Genomic DNA, 23,166 nt, shown 5'->3' with positions numbered 1-23,166 from the left:
TTGGTTCCTTGGGTTAAAAATATCAGAAATGCTTCCAGACAAAAAAGATAGCTATGATTCATGGTCTATATCTTGAAACTATTGACAGTCTTTGAATGTTTATATGACAGAATGCATAAAGGGGCTGATTACAAGCAAATAGTGCCACGTAAAACACCATACAATATATTGCTTTATGCCGTACAAATTACATGGCATATTGAGATCTGCTGTTAAAATGACTGCGAGGAAGTCATGTTTTTATCACCCCCATTTTACAGGTGGAGCAACCGAGGCTCTCAGACATTAAGTGATTTTTCCAAGCGGAATAGCAAAGTTCCAGTTAAGTCCCCCCCCCCCAATTTCTTCCCTCCCTTGCTCTTCGCTCCCTCCCACCCTCCCTCCCTTCCTTTATGCTGGGGCATATCTTTGATATCTTTCTATTTCTAATTTTTGCACCTTTTTTTTACTATTCAACTCATGGCTTTGGGACCATTATGTGTCATTTGCAAAAGGCTTTTGCTCCCTGCTAAATATCACTTAGTTCCCACCAAGGTGTGGGCTAAGATTTTAGAAGAATGCTAATGACGGTTTTAAAGAACTACCCTTTTCAAAGGGGTATATTATTTTTACTAATTAGTTGTTAAATATACAAGGAATCAAAACACTAAAGAATGATGTACTAATGGTAATATTTCAGGAAATCAGGTGACTAATATTGGCAGAGATGTTTGAGAGACATGTAAGTCTTCTACATTATAAGCAAATTATTCATAAACTCTATAGACAATTATAATGAAACTCCAATAAGTGCTTATTTTATTAGTGCTACTCTTATTTTAAATAGAGTTGAAAAAACAGATTACTTAAATCCAGAATTCTTCTAGGAAAAACAAAACACCTACTTATCAAAAGTTCTGAAATCCTCATTACCTAGTGTATAAATGCAACAGAAGACATTGATTAAAGAGAAATCATGTTTTTACTTGCATTGCTAGTAGGAGCCTATCTGATTACAGTAGTACCCTTCTTATCTGCAGCGTGCATGTTCCAAGACCCAGTGGATGTCTGAAACCATGGGCAGTACCAAACTCTATAGACTATGTTTTTTTCATATATATATATATGTCATATATACGATAAAGTTTAATTTCTAAATAAAGCATAGCAAAAGATGTACAACAGTAATAAAATAGAGCAATTATAACAATATGCTATAGTAAAAATAATATGAATGGCTTTGGAGTCATTATTACATAAAATAAGGGTACATGATTACAGATACTGTAATATCAAGGCAGTCAATCAATCTGATAATCGAGAGAACTACTAAGTGATTAATAGGCAGGGAATGTATACGATGTTGATATGCTGGACAAAGGGATGATTCATGTCCTAGGCAGGACAGAGCAGGACTGTGAGGGATTTCATCATGCTTCAGGATAGTATGCAATTTAAAACTTATGAATTATTTATTTATGAAAATTTTCATTTAATATTTTCAAACTGTGGTTGACCGTGGGTTACTGAAACTGAGAAAAGTGAAAGTGCAGAAGGGGAGAGTGTAATGTATTAATTAAAAACTCATTTTAAAATATTTTCTTGGAAGATCATTGCTCACAATATTTGTTTTTGACATTGCATACTATTTACTAGGATGAATAGAATTATTTTGTGTACATTAATATCGGTAGGTATTGAGTTTACTAGTAGTAAATCATTGTTAAGTATATGGACTTTGGGTTCAAGTCCTGGCTTCACATATACTAACCATGGGACTTAAGAAAGTGGTTGTACCTTTCTTTGCTGTAGTTTCCTTATATGTAAAGCATGAATAATAATGGCACCTAACTTATACAGATTTTCAATTTATTCATGTAGCAACATTTAATGAGCATCTACTGTATGACAGCATTGCTCAAGGTGCTAGGGTTACACAGACAGATTCCTTGCCAATGAAGGTTACAGTCTAGTGCCTGCGAGTTAATAACAATAACATGATGTATGTTAAGTGCGTAGCATGGAACATGACAGACACCTGGTAGATGCTTGATGAGTGTTAACTTTTGGTATCTTGCATTTAGGAAATAGAACATTCAGGAAATGTTCGCTGGGTGCCTAGCAGATGCACAACAAATTGGACTATATACTGATGAGTGACAGATATTTCCTTTCCATTCCATTCCATTCCATGCGATTCCATGCCATTCCATTCCATTCCATGCCATTCCATATTCTAATGGTGGAAGGAACTTCAAAGAAAGACATGAAGTACATATCAGTTCTCTAAAAGAGAATTCAAATGCAGACATGTCAGGGGAAGAAATGGAAAGAATACTTAAATTACCCATAAGAATGTGGGGAGTATATGAATTTTCTTATGGGAACTTATGAAAAATAAAGGTCTTGTATTCAAGCTCTTTGAAAACACATAGAAAAAGAAGAAAAGAAAAATAAAGAATGCTTACTTAGATACATGAAGTGGAAAAGGAACATTTGAAGAGTCAGGTTATTAAATTGAGCCCATAAAGGGTGAGAGATCCCAGGTACACTAAAAATGAGATAACAAAAATAAATTGGAAAAAATCCTTGCAATGGATTTCCAAGACTATATATATAATGAAAGACTCTTAAATACTGTGAAATGAGAATTGTAGAAGCACTTGGCTTATATCTTACCAAACATATACTCCGATATAAGAAGAATATACAGTGTAAATGAATTCTGTGCTTCTGATTTTGCTGAATAATAGTTTTACACCTAGACATTCTCAAGCAATAAACACATTGGAGGTAATATATCAGGAAATGGTGAGTGCTCAGAATATTCCAAACCTAATCAACAGACTAGATGCAGCTAAATCACCAAGACTAGATGGCCGTCACCCAAGTGTGTTGAAGAAACTTAATGTATAAGTGATGGCTATCTAGGGCATTGGCTGGCATCCTTGGGGGGGATCTCATCAGGAAGGGTTTCAGGGAGGACCCTGGATCCAACCATCAAACCAGATCCACGTCTCTGTGGACAATTGGGAGATCAGTCTTCAAAGCAAACAGAGATTACAGCAAATAACAACTAATTTTGTATAAAAGGAGAATAATACAGTTAAAGGAGAAAATATGTTTTCGGCTACAGAAAATGCGGTATTTTTAAACTTTCCAAAAGCCTGACCAGATTTCAAATTCTAGTTCCTTCCCTACTCATGGCCTTCTCTGTGACAAATAGTCTCTTCTAGGAAGTAGTTTGGGATAGTTTTATTTAATTTTATAAATGTATATAGGTGGTGTGCAGTCCTTACACATAAGCAAAAACCAAACTGATAAAGTTGAACCATAGGAATAACTTACAAGACGATCTAAATGGGAATAAAAATAATAGAAGATTCAAGTCAAAATGGAAGATTGAAAATACTTAGGAAAAGCAATGGCAAACACATTTATAAGAGATGGTTTTAATTCTGTTTCCATCAGCAGTCAACAGAGATTGATAATATTTTCTCAGCTCTCTAAAAAATAAATGTGGTAGCAAATTAAAGCCAGTATTAAGAAAAGTGTAAGGTATATAATTCTGTACTAGTGTGATACCATTTAAAAATGAGTAGTTGAGTAACTTTATGTAAATCTTCTCTACTTATTTGTTCATAGAAAGAAATGCCAACATATTAACAGTGACTATCTCTAGGACTTATGGCATTGCAAATGTTTTTATTGTTTTCCTACAGATTTTCCAAATTCTCTAAAATGAACATGTATTGCTCTTACAAGAGAAGGTGCTCTGAAAATAAGATGTAGTATTATAACTTCCAATTTTATAAGTCTAACTATAAGAAAAGCTCATCTGCATATCATGTCTATGTTTTCTACAAACCTGTAATTGAAAATTTTGCTTGTGTTTTCTCCTGAATTCCCTATATGTGAAAGGCAACATGTTTATTTATTTATTTATTTATTTATTTATTTTATTATTATTATTTTTTAAATAATCCCATTTTTTTAATGGGGTGACATCAATAAATCAGGATACATATATTCAGAGATAACAAGTCCAGGGTATCTTGTCGATCAATTATGATGCATACCCATCACCCAAAGTCAGATTGTCCTCTGTCACCTTCTATCTTGTTTTCTTTGTGCCCCTCCCCCTCCCCCTTTCCCTCTCCCATTCCCCCCCCCCCCCCCCCCCCCCCGTAACCACCACACTCTTATCAATGTCTCTTAGTTTCACTTTTATGTCCCACCTACGTATGGAATAATGCAGTTCCTGGTTTTTTCTGATTTACTTATTTCGCTTCGTATCATGTTATCAAGATCCCACCATTTTGCTGTAAATGTTCCAATGTCATCATTTCTTATGGCTGAGTAGTATTCCATAGTGTATATGTGCCACATCTTCTTTATCCAGTCATCTATTGACGGGCTTTTTGGTTGTTTCCATGTCCTGGCCACTGTGAACAATGCTGCAATAAACATGGGGCTGCATGTGTCTTTATGTATCAATGTTTCTGAGTTTTTGGGGTATATACCCAGTAGAGGGATTGCTGGGTCATAAGGTAGTTCTATTTTCAGTTTTTTGAGGAACCACCATACTTTCTTCCATAATGGTTGTACTACTTTACATTCCCACCAACAGTGGATGAGGGTTCCTTTTTCTCCACAGCCTCTCCAACATTTGCTATTACCTGTCTTGCTAATAATAGCTAATCGAACAGGTGTGAGGTGGTATCTCATTGCTGTTTTGATTTGCATTTCTCTAATAGCTAAAGAAGATGAGCATCTTTTCATATATCTGTTGGCCATTTGTATTTCTTCCTGGGAGAAGTGTCTGTTCATATCCTCTTCCCATTTTTTTTATGGGATTGTTTGTTTGTTTGTTGTTGAGTTTTATGAGTTCTTTGTATATTTTGGATATTAGGCCCTTATCTGAGCTGTTGTTTGAAAATATCATTTCCCATTTAGTTGGCTTTCTGTTTACTTTGTTATCAGTTTCTCTTGCTGAGCAAAAACTTCTTAGTCTGATGTAGTCCCATTCATTGATTTTTAAGGCAACATGTTTAAATATGTTTTTATTGTCTTTGGTGTTCGGGAAAAGTGTGCTATCTTCAGATAGTAAGAACTGAGAAATTGAAAGGTGTTCCATTTTTTCCATAACTACCAGGACATGAAGAATCAACTTAATGGAAGGACTGCTGCGTTCTTTCTAGTGTATAAGCCCCTTGAGGTCAGGGACCAAGGCTGTCTCTTTCTTTTCTGACTCCATAATGCTCACCTACATGCCTGGCACAAACAGTCTCCCAGTACATACATTGGATGTTTTTGGATTTAATGAAAGGGCTGAAAGCTCTCCTAGACTTCACAGAGATTTGAAATAAGAAGAGATCTTGGAGCCCTTTTTATCTTCTGAAGTCCTATGATTCATTCAAGTCTTAATTTAATTGTGATCTGTAAGTCATCCTTACATTCTTTGTACCATGTAGGAACTAGGCCACAAAAATGGTTTGTGTCGCTCATCTAGGATCCTCTGGCTTATTCCCAAGTTTTGATCCAGGTCCTGCCGCCTGCTTCCATCTCTTAGTTCACATTCTTGTGTATTTGGACTGGGGTTTTGTTTCTTTCCTTGGCTCTGGATTTTACTTTTCTCTGGCCTTGGATTCACCACCTTTCTTCCCTGCTTTAGACCTTAGTGCATGTGATCCCAGTGAGCTCTGGCCCTTCCTGGTAAGCTACAATCTTTGCAAGAGAGAAATTTGTACCACAAATTATTAAATGTTAACAACTGAATATTAACAGCAGATCTCTGGAGGAAACCTGTGAGTCACTTTCAATTGTTTTCCAACATCTGCTTAATAAGGTGCCGTGCTCAAAATATGCAGGAATATCCCTTGTATTGGCAGAAAGAATCTTAACAGAGGAACAGATGAATTTATCTTATATAAAATCTGTTATATATGTTGATGCATGCAACTCTTATTGTTATTCCTGAAATAAGACAGACATGAAGGAACCAGGTGAAAGTACTCAATGATTAAGCAATGGCCAGGATTGTGGTGAGGAGTTGGGGGAAGTGGCTATTATCTGATGACAGAATATAAAGAAAAGAACTTTGGGTTGGTAAAACAAAGACTCATGGGATAGAACTCTTGTCTGTACATTATGAGGTTGCTGCAATCTTCTTAGATTCAAGTAGTCTGGCTCCAAGACTACTATTGGTCACACATGACACAAGTTTAAACAGAGGCTACATATCAGGGACCACTGTTTGCCACCAGACGCTTCTTTGTGGATGCTTAGCAGCTCCTGTAGCACAGTTCAGGAGTGAAGAAACAAGATCCCCATTGGACAGGTGTGGGAACCACGCTGGCTTAGGAGCTGATATCTCTTATAACAAGGTTCTATAGACAAAAGCTTCCAAAATCCTATAAGCTATATTCTGAATTTCTAGACTCATGGTCCCTCAGAGATGCCCCAAGTATGATTTCTCCATCTCAGGTAATTTTAGTTTTCTCTCAGTTTACCAATTAGGGAGTCGTAGTTATAACTGGTGACTAGCTACCATGCTACCAGTCTAGTTGACATTTTTACCCTAATTAAGTTGCTTCAAAAGAAGAGCTGAACAGATACAGGAAGTCAAATTCTTATGCAAACACTCTATATATCAAACTGGATTATTTTACATGAAAATAAAAAACTAGAACACATCTGTTGATACTAGATTTTAGACAGAGAACAATGAGCTCAAACACTACTTTCTCCTGACCTGCAGTCCACATACTCTCTTTTGCTAAGAGAGGTTGAAGGCTAAAATTAAAAATAGGTTCAAAAAGTATCTTGGCGTATGCATGAATGATTACCACATAAAGAATGGGTTGTTAGGTGAAATAAAATATTGAGTATGAAATCTTCATATTTTGATAGACCTTTTAGAAACCATAGCTATAAGAATTCATAATGCCATGATTATCCTATCCCTGCCATTTTTGAAATCGATTATTACTTGAATTATAAAAACAAATATCTTAAGCATTCTAAATGATTAAATAACAATATAGTTAATGTGTTTGAGTGGTAGGATTTTGGGTGAACATTTAAAAATATACCTTTCAATATTTTTATGCCCTGAAAAGCAGGAGAAATAAAGATTAATTTTTTCTCACCTCATTTCTTTTTCTTTTTCCAGTATCAAATAGTATAATAAATTAGTAAATATATACATTATTGAAGTTTCCATCAAGACATCTAGAAATACTAGTTCCTTTTTGCCATGAAAGCAATTTAGATAATGTATACACTTACTTGCACTTATAATAGTAGCATTTATTACCATCTACTCTTTATATGTATAGCTTTTCATCTACAGGACTCTACCTGCTTGTGAGAGATCCAGTTAATTTTTCATTGGCAGAGAGGAGTGTAGAGTGAAAGTTTGAGGCCTAGAATTTCCTGTGTTATAATTCTGGCCCCACCAGTTGCCAACTGTGTGACCTTGGGCAAGTTATTTAGTTTCCTTCAGTTTAACTGGTTACCATTAACTAGCTGGGTGACCTTTAGCAAATTAGTCACCCACTGTCAGAGCTTTATTTGCTTGAACTATAAAATCAAGGGGCTGCCCTAATTAAACTTTAAATTCCCAGATGAGTTGGAACCAACATATATTTTTGACATTTAAACCTGCTCATTAATGCTGATCTAATAAAATAGTTTTGAACAACTGAAAGGGTGGCATAATACTGGTATTTAGAACCAACTAAGCTAAGCAGACAGAGTTCTTGGCTTCTGAGACCATGAGCTCTATAGTAAATAATGTAAAAGATCTAGCACTTCTTCCTTGAATTTTTTCTCTTCTTGCTACGCTGTTCTTTGACTTAATTCTCCATGCAGAATACATTTAATTTCCTAGAAGTTTTCCATCTTGAAGGTACAAAAATTTACTTTCAAGTGTTATAAATTAACACTTCAAAATAATATTCTGGCCTGACCGGATGGTGGCGCAGTGGATAGAGCGTCGGACTGGGATGCAGAGGACCCAGGTTCGAGACCCCGAGGTCGCCAGTTTGAGCGCAGGCTCATCTGGTTTGAGCAAAAGCTCACCAGCTTGAGCCCAAGGTCCCTGGCTCCAGCAAGGGGTTACTCGGTCTGCTGAAGGCCCGTGGTCAAGGCACGTATAGGAGAGCAATCAATGAACAATTAAGGTGTTGCAATGCGCAACGAAAAACTAATGATTGATGCCTCTCATCTCTCCATTCCTGTATGTCTGTCCCTGTCTATCCCTCTCTCTGACTCTCTTTCTGTCTCTGTAAAAAAAAAAATATATGTATTTATGTAGTGTCTTTCCATACAAGACCAAAGGAATAGTATTAGAAGTTCATGGTTTTTCTTTTATCTATAACTTCATAGAATTTTCTTTTGTGGAATTCTTTTAATTCATATTTTCAGTCACCCAACCAAATGAATTTATAGGAACTTTTGCAGCAATTCTGACTTGTTCTTGGTCAAACATGTCCTTGGCCAGGAGTATTCTTCCATCTATTATTTCTCAATTGACAATCCTTGTTATTCTGTAAGACCTAGTTCAAATGCAATTTCCCCAAAGAAGCCCTTTCTCCTGATTTCTCCATTAGTGTAAATTTTACTTTTACTTGTACCTGTATTCTGTACCGACATCATGTCTTTTTACATTCTGGCTTATTATTTATATAATGTCTTATTTCTCTTGAATGCCAGCATGTGCATATTGTCTTGCACTGAGTAAGCTCTCATTAAATATATGGAATAGAATCACAACTTTCATAGTGAAAAAGCTATAAAGATTGAGGAGAAAGGAGGAGGAATAACAAAAGATGAGTTTAAATGGAAGGAGTAGGTTTTGTATTTTATGACAGCTGCCACTTTATTTGGTTCTCTGGATGTCCCCAAAGAACAAACAAGTACCACAAGCTGGGACCATTTTCCTCTGAGACACTTTCCTGCTGTTGTTTCCTAGGTAACTTCTGGGTAAGCTGTTGATCACCATGACCTAGGACTTGGGAAAGTTGCAAATGCCATGTTCACAGGTGGAAATCAAAAGCTGGCTTCTTTCCACTTTCCTACTAAGCTGTACTGTGCTTTTAAAAGTGTTCAGATAATTTCTATTAAACAGAAAACAGAAGATCAAGGAAGAAAATAATCATTTTCTTTCCCATCACCCAGATTTAATTATTCATATGTCATATATTACTGCCTTAATAGTGTTTTTTCACTCCTGGTTTCATGGTGGCTACCTAGCTAGGAATGTAGCATACATCCAATGTATTTGATCCTTATTCTAATAGAATAAAATAGAGAACAACATATCAAACGTGGTATATATAGGTGAAGATATACAAAGTGCTTCTATGCTATTGAAAAACTCTTTCATGAATTGTCTCATAGAAGAGAATAACATATAGTTAGAGCTGTCACTTTTTAAGCTGAGAACTACACACAGCTAGATCTATTTAATTTCTAACAGCCAGTGTTCTTCTTCCTGTTCTATTGTCGCAGTTTGGAATCACAGCCAGATGACTTGAAATGTTGTTTTAAGGAGCAGCAGGTGAGATGTGGCTGGCTCAGCATCAACTCCACCCAGTTCTGAGAAACAACTCGGGGTTCATCTTCTACAGTTGCCAGCGTTGTTATTCATGGGTGTAGGCAAGCCAGGTGAGTGGGAATAAACAGGATGAAAAAAAATTTCCCACCAAAGCTATTCCGAGGCTCAACTTTCTAAATGAGGGGAAATACATATCAAATAGTGGAATAGCATTTTAAAGATAGGTATTTCTTGACTTGGGAGCTATATAGGAGAGATCTTTGCTAGAAGGGGTAATTTTTAGCGAGGCCATGCAAATTGAAGAAATGAAGAGTGTTTTAGCACCCAGAAGACATTGAAGATAAACCGGTAAACTCATTTCTTATAGCTTCTGGGCAGCTGTGACATTGCCTGAGGGTTTTAGATCTCTCCAGGAGAAGCAGCATGCTGAATGAGTTTGACCATGGAAAATGGGAAGGAAAAGAAAGGAAGAGCTAAAGGACTTACAATAAAGAAAAGATCAGCACTTTACAATCGGTTTAAGAAAACTTTCTGATCATGTCTGATTCTGATCTTATCTGGAGGAGCCCTAAGTAAACAGATAAATTTGAAGAGAACCACCAAGCTCCATCTGCCTTCATTATCAGCTGTGACCCCCGCCATGGCCTTTATTAAAGGCACTCCTTCAGTAAGTCAGTGTCTTGACTTACCAAGAGTCTGAAAGATCACTGTTAACAGGCTCCCCAGAGTGGATGGATATGTTTGCTAATGAATAATCTAAGTTGCTTGATAGCCATGTGTACTGGCCAAGTAGGCAAGTAACATCGAGGGGATATCAGAGTCCAAGGGGACTGAGACGGAAGCACAGAGGAGGCAAATACGTTGCAGTGAGGTCAGAAAGGAAAGATGTTGGGACATTTGATTTTTTTTTATTTCCCATTTTTAATTTAAACTTTCATTATGCTATTTGCTCAATTATCAACCACTAATTAATTACTAGATTTTGGACAAGCCAGTTAAGTTCTTTAAATGTCAGTTTCCTCATTTATAAAATTATTGTAGATCAGCATTTCTAGAGTAGGATCTATAAGAAGAAACACTGGTCTGTGGAATATTGAAGGGAGAAAAGGTACAATGGTCAAATATGTCCAGAAACAATAGGTTAAATAATGTTTTTTTTGTGGGTTTTTTTTTTTTGTATATTTCCGAAGTTAGAAGTGGGGAGGCAGTCAGAATCACACATGCGCCCAACCGGGATCCACCTGGCATGCCCACCAAGGGGCGATGCTCTGCCCATTTGGGGCCCTGGAGCCCTGCTCTGTTGCTGCTGGAGCCATTCTAGTGCCTGAGGCGAAGGCCACGGAGCCATCCTCAGCGCTGGACTTACTTTGCTCCAATGGAGCCTTGGCTGCAGGAGGGGAAGAGAGAGAGAGAGACACACACACACACACACACACACACACACACACGAAGGAGGGGGGCAAGGGTGGAGAAGCAGATGGGCACTTCTCCTGTGTGTCCTGACTGGGAATCAAACCCGAGACTAACACATGCCGGGCTGACGCTCTACCACTGAGCCAACTGGCCAGGGCCAAAAATAATGTTTTTTAATTACAAGGCTTTTCAGGACCTTTAGTACCTGAATGATCACTCTAAATATCTGAAAGGAGGTGCACCATTTAGTGAATCCCAAATCTGTTTCACAATGGAACCTATTTTGAAGATTCATCTTAAGGGTCAAGTGTCTTGTGCCCCACCAAATATTGGACTAGCTGGTGTCTGAGGTCCCTCTGGGATTTAAGTTCTGTGAATCCACAATTAGACAGTTCAGCTCTCCTCCTGTATCTTTTCTAGCTAGCCTGTCCTTCTCTTGAAGAGTTTGTGTTATATATAAACCTTTTCATCAATATGTGCTGTTAGAAAATTTCTGCATCTGCTTTAAGAGAACAGCACTGTTAAAATAATGCAAACCTGCAAGCTATGCATTTTCTCTTTACTTTTATATTTATTTAGATTATGTAAAGTCACAGGCAGTCAAAACCCAAATAATGAATTCCCAAACACAGATATACCCTAATAAAATATTGAAACATTTATATTAATAGAACGGATAATATTTCAGAAAAGAACAATTTATAAAAGACCCAGATTTTATTCTGACAAACGCATTTCTGAACAGAGCAATGCAATTAATCACAGACCTGTAACATAAAGATGAAAAGACGAATACTGAGTATATACAGATGTGCACTGTTCTTCCCTTCATCTTCAGGATTACAGAAGATGTTTTCACACCTTGCCCCGTGAATACTAATCTTGAATTTTCTGTTCGGCTTCTGCCAGATTCACCCTTTGCTTGATGAACTGCTGGTAAAAGCTACGGTGTTCTGAGAACGGAGTGGGGAGTGGACGTATGTGTGGATGTCCAGGGCACAGCATGGCTAGGGCTGGGTTGCACCGTCTACTACAAAAATAGCTCCATTTCAGTCTTGGCTGGTTGGCTCAGTGGATAGAGTGGGCCAATATATGAATGTCCTGGGTTTGGTTCCCAGTCAGGGCACACAGGAAAAGTGACTATCTGCTTCTCTCCCCCTCTCCCTCTCTCTACTCTCTGTCTTCCCCTCTTGTAGCCAGTGGCTAAGTTGATCCAAGCATTGGCCTCAGGAGCTGACAATGGCTTGGTTGATTTGGTCATTGGCCCTAGATAGGGGTTGCCAGGTGGATCCCGGTCAGGAAGCATGAGGAAGTCTGTCTCACTATCTCCCCTCCCCTCACTTAAAAATAAAACAAAATAAAATAAAATAAAATAAATAAAATAAAATAAAAATAGCTTCCTCTCCAGGGGTTGTTGGGGTGAGGGAATACACCGTGGTCATCTGTAATCTCTTGGGTTAGAAAGAGTAAAAAGCTCACAGTGGATATTTTCGTATTATAATCATTGTAGTTTGTGAATTCTCTAAAATTAGAATAATATGAATCTCTATAGATAACCCTTAGGTAACTTATGAGTTTGGTTTCCTTTATATATTTTTTTCAATTTGGAATATTCATTTATATATTTTTAAGAAATAGTTTATTAGGTAACATTAGGATACGAAAGCCAAAATTGGATACTAATTTTCCTTTACAATTACATTAAATTTATATGTTGCTCTATTTCTAAGGTTTGGTTGTCTATCCTCCACCTATACTTAAAACTTTTAAGAATCTTTGTCAAAAATGTTGTTATTTGAATCAAGCTTATCTCTGATAAACATCAATATTCCTATTTAGTTTTTCTTGTTTTGTTAAGAAATTGGAATTACAGGCAGTCCCCGGGTTACAAACAAGATAGGTTCTATAAGTTTGTTCTTAAGTTGAATTTGTATGTAAGTTTGAACAGGTACATTTGCCTATTAAATGCAACTTAGACAGATGTTTGTCTTAACATAATATTTATTTTTACCTTCCTGTCCTATAAATACTTAAACATTTTCAAACCTATAGAACCTGTCTTGTTCATAACCCAGGAACTGCCTGTGGTTGTATTTTTAAATTCTAAATTGAATTTTGAAATTTGGTGAACAACTAATAGCTATTTTTCCCCCAAGTGATAAAAGACATATTATAATATTGGCTTGATTCAGAGGTCTTGTGGGTCCTCCCCTCTCCTCCTTGAGTTGCCTCAGTGAAGGTTACAAACAAATTGTGTTATGCTCCAGATTTTAATTCAGCGCCCTCATTTTTAGAGGCCGCTTTTTCTTTTCCCTTAAACATATGGACAGTACATTAATTCACTCATTGCAAGCCCCAGCGCAGAGTAGATGCTCCGCAGATATTTGACGAGCAGAGATTCTCCTTACTCAATCCGTGTTTGCTGAGTAAGTGAACAGATCAGTTAATGGGCAGTGCTTCCTATAATTGTCACCACTGTCATGCCAATAATGTAACCATTGCCTGGCATACAACACTATTTTCAACAATTAAAAGTAAAATTTTTATAACCCACAAACATGATGTTAATTAGCATCATGTTTATTTTCCTGTTCTTATAAAAGTATACTGACAAAAGAATTGTATAGAAATTTTTATACAGATTTCACAAGACAGAACAGATGTATCTGTATAGTTAGTTGGTTCTGTTCTGCAGTAGCTCAGTAAACTTTGGAAGAGAGCTGGGTCCTCTTGTGTGGGAATGAGATGCTTTCTTTGGGACTGAACTATGGGAACTATGGGACTAGGTGCCGTAAAACCATGAAGTAGGGTTTGTTCTGGGTAGTTACAGCATTCATCTTTTGGAACACTCAGTCATTTATGGACAAAGTATTCTATGAATCTTTCTGCATAACCTTTTCAAATGGAAAAGAATCTAGTTTGCATTTGGTCTGTACTTGATTGTTGGTGTTTTATAGGCAACACCCTGGACATGTAAAAAGACTAAGTCTTCCTAGTTAAACACTAGTTGTTTGGGAGATGACAGAGTATACACCCTTGTCTTTTCAGACAGAGGAAAGAACAAGCTCCTCTTTCCTCTGTTGTATTCCCTGATTTCCATTATTCCCTAACAGTTTGCCTAGGTCATCACCAACATTACTGCTTGCCAAAGCGGAGTTGATTTATTAAAAGCATTTATCCATTTTTATAATCAACCTATTGGCACAAGAACCCAAATGACTTGTTTTGTGGCTTGGCATTGACATTGATTTTGTTTGCTGTAATATACCCAATACATGACAATACTGAAGTTTTCTGTCCCATCTTTTTTGGGTAGGTATTTGTGTCATTTTTTTGGAGAACACTTAAGAAACTGTCTCTTCTTGATGATTTTGAGAATTATTCATACTTGAATAGAGATTATGAGCTTAAGTTTAAATAGCTTTGAAATGTTTTTAAAAATAGTCACATATTGAATTGCATCAACACAGTCTACATTTAACATGTCTAGCAATTTGAATGACCTAATATGTTACATTTGCCAATGCAAATGTGGCCATAATCATGCAACAAATACTTCTTTTCTGGGCTCTACCCAATGACATAAAAAGGAAGGATAAGGCATGGCATCTGTTCTTATAGAACTTGGAATTGTTTTCTTTCTCTTTTTCTTTATGTGTTTGAGGACCAGCTTGTACCAATCACAGTTCAAGGTGGAAACACAATAGTGAATGAAACAGGCAAAAGTCTTTGGGGATAAAGCAGTGAATAAGACTCATGAAAATCCATAGACGGGTAGAAGCAGAAAATAAGGAAATCAATAAGAAAATATGCATTATGTTAAATGGTGATAAGTGCTAGGGAGGAACTGCAGTGGGGAAGAGGAAGAGGGAGTGTCGGGTTGGGGGCAGAAGGCAGTTGGTAACCCTTTGAATAGTGATTTTTTTCATGCTCGCTGAACCCTGGGAGTGAGTTTATTTTTCAAAAAATAAAATTAGTTCCAGTTCCAGTTTTATTAACTTAAAATCATGTTTGTTTGATAACCAATTTATGGAAACAAGAAGAACATACATTTGCCTTTTTTAAATGTTGCCTTACATATTTTTAAAATAAATCGATCGTGCTTTGGATGTTCAAGAGGCATGAGGACGTACATGAACGTTCTTGCTACTCAAAGGGTTAAGTATGGTGGTTATGGAAGACACCACTGTGAAGGTGTCCTAGGAGCACCTGGACAAGGTAAGGGAGAGATCCACAGGAACCTGTGCAGCAAGAGCCTTCCAGGCAGAAATGCAAAGGTGCTTTGGTGACATAATGTATGCCTTGCTCTCAGAACAGCAAGGAGACCAGTGGCGGGCATGGAGTAGGCCAGGAGGAGAGTAGTGAGAGGTCATAGGGAGGCAGGCCGTCCATTGCACCGGGCCTTAGAGGTTGTTGTAAAGAGTCTCTTTCCTTCCTTCCTTCCTTCCTTCCTTCCTTCCTTCCTTCCTTCCTTCCTTCCTTCCTTCCTTCCTCCCTCCCTCCCTCCCTCCCTCCCTCCCTCCCTCCCTCTCTTCCTCCCTCCCTTCCTTTTTCCTTCCCTTTCCCTTCCCCTTCCCCTTTCCCTTTCCTTTCCTCCCTCCCCCTTCCTTCCTTCCTACTGGTGAGTTGGTGAACCATTAAAAAATATTTGTACTAAGGAATGACCTGATAAAATGTATGATTTAAAAGATCACTGGCAACTGTGAGAATAAGTAGTAGGAGGGAGGGCACGGGTGGGAGGAGGCTGTTGGGAGACTCGAGATGATGCTGGTTTAGATCCAGGAGGTTGCAGTACAGGTGGTGATAAGGGGCATTCCTTGTCTATTTGAAAAGAGTGGAAGAGATAAGATTTACCAAAGGGCGGGAGGTGGGACGTGTATAAGAAAGCAGAGTCAAAGGTAGTTTCAAGTGTTGGGATCTGATAACTGGAAGGGTTGGTTGTCATTTATGAAGATGGGAAGGCTGAGTAGGGGCAGATTTGGAAGAGGATCAGCTGAGCTTTGGACAGTTGACATTTGAGATGCCTCTTAGGCTTCCAAATGATATGGAGCAGGTGGTTGGAAATAATGTATATGAATTCAAGGAAGGAATCTGGGCTGAGATATAATTTTGGGAGCTTCATTATGTTTATACAAACCATGAAACAGGAGCAGATCCTCAGGCAGTTGGTGAGATTAGCTTGGCAGAGCAGACTGAGGACTATTAAGTGGCAGCTGTGTGGTCCTTTAGTATTTATATAGGTGCAGAGAAGTACGGATTTGTGGGCTAGAAGAGATGAAGCAACTTTCATGGAAAGTAAGATTTGAACTGGTCTTTGCAGGTGGATATTATTTGGAGGGGTAGAAATAATGAGAGGAGGTCCTTTTGTTTAAGAGGTACTAGAATTAAACACACCGTAGTTCCTTAGTAGGAAAGTAGTAGGGAAAACATACCAGGATCACGATAGGTTTCTCACACGTGGAAGAGGAAGGACTTCTAGTCTCTGCAGTTAATTTCCTAGGATTGTGATGTGCAAATGTAGTGAGTCTTGGGTCTCATTAAAATCTCAAACATTTTCCAACACTTTGCTAACAGCTTTTCTTCCTAATCCTTGCAGCTGGTGCTGCCTTACATTTTGTAGTAACTTGAAACTGACATGTGGGGAATTTTAAGTACATATGTTATCAAAACAGATGTTCCACAGACTTCACAGACAATCAAGAGGTCATTTCATCTTTTAGTAAGCGGGCTGGAATTTGAATTTAGTTCCTCTCGTAACTTTATGTTCCCCAAAGTAACTCTGTGGGAAATTTATAATTTATTAACAACTTTCTTTTACTCTTGAATTTTAGAGAAATGAAAATTTTAGTAAACTTGAGCAAAATTATATGCTGTTTTATCCAGAGGCAGATTACTGAATAACTTTACTCATCTAATGATAAATCTAAGGAACATAGTATGCTTTCCCTGGAACTTTGGGGCCATATTTTATAAAGAAAATAAAATGCCGTGTTGTTTTTTTTTGATGCAAAGTGATAATTAAAGCAAAATGAACTTCATAAAATAATACAAAGGATGCAATTTCAGAACAAATAGAGAAATTTTGCTTATTGTGCTTTTCCCCCTTATTATTATTATTATTATTTTTTAAACTAGAATCTAGATGAGAATCAAGCCTTGTTTTTTTTCTCTGTAAGTTTCTCATGGAGTTGAAAAAGTGGTGGACTTTGGCAGAGCTCCATGATGTGAGAGTGAATTACATATTTCTTTGTTCATTTTAAAGAACGCTTTTAAAACAATGTGGTGTTCAGCAGAAGAAACCAACAACAAAACAAAAAGGTAGCCAACGAAATGGGAGATGCTGTTCACAAAGAACATGTTGATAAGGGGTTAATATCCAAAATATATAAATAACTCACCACAAAACTCAGCAACAAATAAGCAAACAATCCAATTAAAAAATGGAGAGAGAAAAAAAAATGGAGAGAGAACCTGAACAGGCACTTCACTCATGAAAACATACAAACAACAAATAGATATATGAAAAGATGCTCATCTAGCTATTAGAGAAATGTAAATCAAAACTACAGTGAGATACCACCTCCCACCTGTTAGGTTGCTATTATCAACAAGACAGGTAATAACAAGTGTAGGAGAGGCTGTGGAGAAAAAGGAACCCTCATCCACTGTTGGTGGGAATATAAAGTAGTACAACCATTATGGAAGAAAGTATGGTGGTTCCTCGAAATATTAAAAATAGAACTACCTTATGACCCAGCAATCCCTCTACTGGGTATATACCTGAAAAACTCAAAAACACTGGTATGCAAAGACACAGGCCATGTCAATCACAGCATTATTCATGGTGGGCAAGGCATGAAAACAACCAAGGTGTCCCTCGATGGAGGATTGGATAAAGAAGATGTGGTACGTATATACAGTGGAATACTACTCAGCCATAAGAAATGATGACATATTGCCATTCATGACAACATGGATGGACCTTGAGAACATTGTACTGAATGAAATAAGTAAATCAGAAAAAGCAAAGAACTATATGACTTCACACATAGGTGGGATATAAAACTGAGACTCATGGACCTAGATAAAAGTGATTACCAGAGGGAGGGGAGTAAAGAGGGACAAATGGACGGTGATGGAAAGTTATTTTACGGGGTGCACACAATGCAATCAACAGTTCAAATGCTATGGAGATGTTTACCTAAAACCTATGTATTCTTATTGATCAATGTTACTCCATTAAATTTAATTTCTAAATAAAATATATACATATATTTTAAAAAAACCAATGTGGTATTGATTGACATAAGCCAGTGTGACAGTTCCATATCCCCATTTTTACTTTGAGTTTCAAGGAGATACAGAGTGCAGCTCCAGCAGGCCTTGACCGTCTGTGGGTCAAGCCCCTAGGTGTTGAGTGAGAGCTGTATGGTGACCTCTGTAGCACTATCCAGTAGAACTTTCTAGTTGCTTCTGTGGTGATAGAATATTCTATAGCTGCAATGGCTAATAGAATAAGCACTAGCCTCATGTGGCTACTGAGTTCTTGAATGTGGCTAGGAAGGTTGAGGAACTGGATTGTTAATATTATTTAATTTTCATTTACTTAAATTTAAGTGGTGACATGTGGCTAGTCCTACTGTTGGACAGCACAGCTTGAGCTGACGGCTTCTTTTGGGATTTCTGGAGCATGGAGTTGGCAGATGCTGACCCTGCCCTTGCTGGGGCCTCCCCACCACCCTGGTCAGTGTCCACAAACATATTTTCATGCACAGACACAACACCCATGCTTGTAGTGATTGGAGATTACAGGACTTTGTGAAACACTTGACACCTGCCTTTCACAGAAGTGGGGAGAAGCGATCTAAAAAGAAAAAATACAATAAATGAGATGGGGTAATTGTTATTGTCTTAATAAGTAAGGTACCCCTACTTTGGTAGTGTGAAAGCAGCCATTAAACTGGGTCCTCCACATCCCAGTCCAACGCTCTATCCACTGCGCCACCACCTGGTCAGGCGCAAAATCCTTTTTAATTCTCTGAATGTAAGGGATTCCAAAAAAACCCCAACAATATTAGGAAGTATGGAGAGGGGTTCCCGTGAGGGATGGACTTTCGATTGGACACTGAGGGAAACTCTGGCTGGTCCTGGCAGCGGGTCGTTCCACTTGACCTCTTGGGTACGTCTCAAGGGGATTAAGTCAGTGTTTGTTGGATGCAGTGTACAGACTTATCCCAACTTTCTTTCTTTCATTCATTCATTCATTCATTCATTCATTCATTCATTCATTCATTCATACTTGATGCCCCAGCATATTATTGGCCAGTGTAGACAGTAACTCAAAACACTTCTCTGCTTGCTTTTAGTAAAGTAAGAATAAACTTTGGCATGAGCTGTTGGTATTTTCATAATAACTTTGCTAGTATGGAAATGCTCATTAAGTTCAGTGTTTATAATTAAGTTTTATGGGCTTATTTTATTTCAAGTGTAATGGTCTCACCTAGACACAACTTAAAATTTATTCATGTGTTTGGCTTAATTGTAGGAAGTAGGAAATGATTGTTCCAAAATGAAAACCTGACAGTATAGTGCAGGAGATGCAGCTCGCAACGTTAAGGATAGGATGCACATTACTATTCATGCCTTTTTAATTGATTAGCCTTTAAGGCTTCTGAAAGCCTTTAAAAGTTGTTTTGTCAACATTAGACCAGCTGCTGTGTAATTATGGTAGCTCTTCTTGCAGTTAAATTCTTTTAATAACGTGTTCAATCTGCCTATGCCAAAGTGCTTTGAACCTGTGATATATACTACAGAGAGCTTTTGTTTTTACTTACAGATGGTTGGTACCGTTCTCTGGGCAACTCTGTAGAGTTTTCACAGAAAATTTAAAGATAAATTACTTGAAGATGGGAGGCAAATGAATTTGAACATCAGGTTACTCCTCCTCCTATAAAAAACTTTCATATCTGACTTGAATTTCAGACTTGACTCCTAGCAACCTAAATATGCTCATTAAGAAAAGAACTTTCCACCTTGGAACCTTTTTAAGGCTCTTTTCTCGGACTCTTTCGCTTGTAAAGCAGAACTTCTGGGCAGCAGTCAGATGGTGGTGAGATTGCTCAGTGAGGAACGGGGCTTGGTGGCTTCTGGGCACCGGTTAGATGGTGGTGAGATTGCTCAGTGAGGAACGGGGCTTGGTGGCTCTGGTTCTGTGCAGGGGGTTGAAAGCTGTGCTTAAAAAATCGAATGCCACTTTAGCAATGTTTTGTGGTTTTTTTAAAGGAGTTTCATACTAAGTCTGGCATGAGGAGGTAGAACTAGGGATAGAAACTGGTGTCAGAAAGAAGCAAACAGCAGATCCTGGGCTTCTTTCCTCTGGTCACCAAGCCCACTCCCTCCCCCTCACCACTGTGTGCAGTGTAACCGTGGGCAGGTTGCACCAGGCAGGTAAGAGGTGGCGGCCGGAGATGGTGGCTGTAGGGGCTGCTCTTGGTAGCTCAGGCCAGCTGGGTAACTTCTTTCCTATAGCATTTTAAGAAAGAAACACAGCACTGTCTAAACTAGAGGTCCAGCTCTTGAGCATCTGGAGGAACAAGAGGCTAGACAGGGCTACAGCTGGCTCTTTCTGGCCTCTGTTCAGTTTGTACTAAGGAATTCATTGATGTTATTGAGAAACTGTGAAGTGAGTCCTTCAACTGCCTATGCTCACCTTTCTCTTCACGTTGTGGTATGCAGAGGCTCAGAGAGAAATGGACCTTTTACTGTGTGAAAAAGCCAGTCTGCTTTGTGTTTGAATAGACGCTCAGTAATATTAATGACCTGCAGAATCGGGAGAGGAAGCTGGCCTTGCCAGCCTTGGCTTCTACCATGGCAGCTTAGCTGAAAACCGCCCGTGTGCTCACCCCCTCGGGATGTGCAGGATCCTTCGCCTGGGGAACTCTTGAGCCTGAGAACTGAGGCATTTGGGAGGTCTTTAGGAGCAAGGGTATGTCAGTGTAGAGGACTTGTGTGTTATGAAGTAGCTGTTGAGATGCTATTCTAAAGAGAACTAGAATTTATTTAATTGAAAGTTGCCTAAATTAATTATATATATTTTTTCCCTGTGGGACAAAACTTGTTCCTGGTAAATGACTTCATCTTTTTAAAGTTATATTAAATGTCAACTCAGATTGTTTTTAATAATTCAGGCTGGTAGAATACTCTACCCATATGTGACCAGGAAAACTAGCATGGATCTCAGTGTCCAATCTCTAAATATCAAACTTGTTAATATCATTACACATATTTTGGTGACATCAGCTTTTGCTAAGTTACATAGTTTGCGTTGATATGATCGGAATTAAATTTACTGTCAAGTGTCAATTTAATTGCTTGCATGGCCCCTGGTCTTTTAATCAGTTTTACCATGTAAATAGTTCATATGCTTTCGTATATAATGTTTATCGCATCAGGATTTTTATATGCTTTCTAAAGTCTTGTATACACTTTTAGAAAATTATATACTTTCACGGCTTCTCTGAGGGATGCAAAATTGTTTTTGTTACTCTCCTACCACAATTTCACATCTTCCTGAGATTGCATTGCATCAGGGAGAGAAGATGTTGACTTTAACCTCTGGTACTAAGCAGAGCCCTGACATTCATAAATCTACATACATCTGTGTATACCTATATCCATGTGAGTGAGTTCCCAAAGAACCCCACTCTCAGCAAAACAAAGGGCTTGTGCACATTTAGATGGCTGAATGTCGTGGAAGTCTTTGCTTTTCAAACTAGTCATCATCCTCCTAAGTCTTCTATTGTATTCAAAGATGCTCAGCGATAAAAAAATTTTTATCAAAAATTTACATTCTTGTACATAAGCATCAAAAACGCAACTCAGATTAATTTAGGAAAATTTAGTTTTAAAGTATGATTATGCATGGAGCAGCATGGATCTTTTTCTTGCCTTTATTTTCTATAGACTCTCTAAGGATAGGCCTTTGCACTTTGGGTCTGTGTGCTTAACTCACAGGACAGCACCACTGCTCCCATGCATGAGTAAGTGCAGAATAATTGAGGGGAGCATCAGGTAGTGGAACTGTGGGAAGACCAGGGTTATAGATGGCCTTGAATGCATTTAATAATCTCTCTTCATCTCTTGACTTTTCTGAACTTGTTGATTTCATTCTTTCTCACTGCAACCAGGCACAGAGAAAGTGGGAAAGTGCTACTGAGATGTACACATCTTGTAGTATACGCCACGGTGTAGGATTGGCTCAGGCTAGCTTTGATCCTAGAGTTAACAGTCCTGGGAAAGAGAGCTTATTGGCCCAGCCTGGAACAGATATCAACTTGAACCAATCAACTGTGGCTGCTGGTAGGACCACATTGTACTCGTCATTGGCAGCCCCTTTCCTGTGTATCAGGAGAATCAATGTGAGCTGGAGAAGCTTGATTCATAGGAGATAGTTTCCTTCCTTATGCATGGACACAACCACAACTCTCTTTCCAACCATGGCTACCTGGCCTCTTCCAAATGCCTTCTTTTATTCCCTTTACTTCTGGCCTCATACACCATTACTTTCCACATTTGGTAAAGAACATGGGACAAGACACAGCGTGGAGGAGGAGAGCTGGGTCAGTGATTTAGAGCAGATCTCTTCTGGCCTTTTCCCTGGAGCCCCAGGGATGCTCATCTTCCTTTTCAAGTGCAGGGAGAAGTGGCAGTTAGGAAGGAGGCAAATGAAAAGGTCAACTGATGAAGCTCAAATCTGCTTTTGGCCCAGGAGACAATGCCCTTTTCTAAAGGCTAAATGTTTTCTCACGATGAATGGATCAGCCATGAGTCCAAAATTTCTTGACTACCTTAGAAGATGATTTGATTCTTTATTGGATGTAGAACACAGATAATAGTTGAAGAAAATGTTCTTTTCATTTTTCTTCATTTCCTAAATTGTTTTCAGCATCAGAATTCATTTGCACATACTTTTTAGTAAAGGAAGTTTCCCAAACCCATTTAACATGTAACATCAAAAATATGCTGGGTTTCTTTGCGTGTTCACTTAAATAGGAGTCATTCTTTCCCCCAAGTTAATGGTGCTAACTCACTTACGTTCTGCGTCTGACAGCCGTTCAGCAGTAATGCATTCCCAAAGGCACTGCACTTCATTTCTAAACCTTGTGTTTTCAGCTGCTGCCTACTTGTCCCACCCTGATTGGCATTTAACCATT

General features: G+C 38.2%; 1 protein-coding gene across 2 annotated transcripts in view; it reads left to right on the top strand.

Annotated features, from left to right (window-relative positions):
• The window catches only part of LYPD6 (LY6/PLAUR domain containing 6), a 141,824-nt gene that overhangs the window by 1,682 nt on the left and 116,976 nt on the right, over window positions 1-23,166 (top strand). Inside the window, exon 1 of one of the 2 annotated variants that reach the window (XM_066232839.1) lies at window positions 243-321. The exons of the other annotated variant lie outside the window; for it this stretch is intronic. The gene's annotated coding sequence lies outside the window, so the exon portion shown is untranslated. Of the gene's footprint in view, window positions 1-242; window positions 322-23,166 lie in introns of those variants that run through there. 2 annotated transcript variants of the gene reach the window in all.

Source organism: Saccopteryx bilineata, chromosome 5 (genome assembly GCF_036850765.1).
Source record: "Saccopteryx bilineata isolate mSacBil1 chromosome 5, mSacBil1_pri_phased_curated, whole genome shotgun sequence".
NCBI lineage: Eukaryota > Metazoa > Chordata > Mammalia > Chiroptera > Emballonuridae > Saccopteryx > Saccopteryx bilineata.
This window is presented reverse-complemented; position numbering and strand designations above follow the sequence as displayed.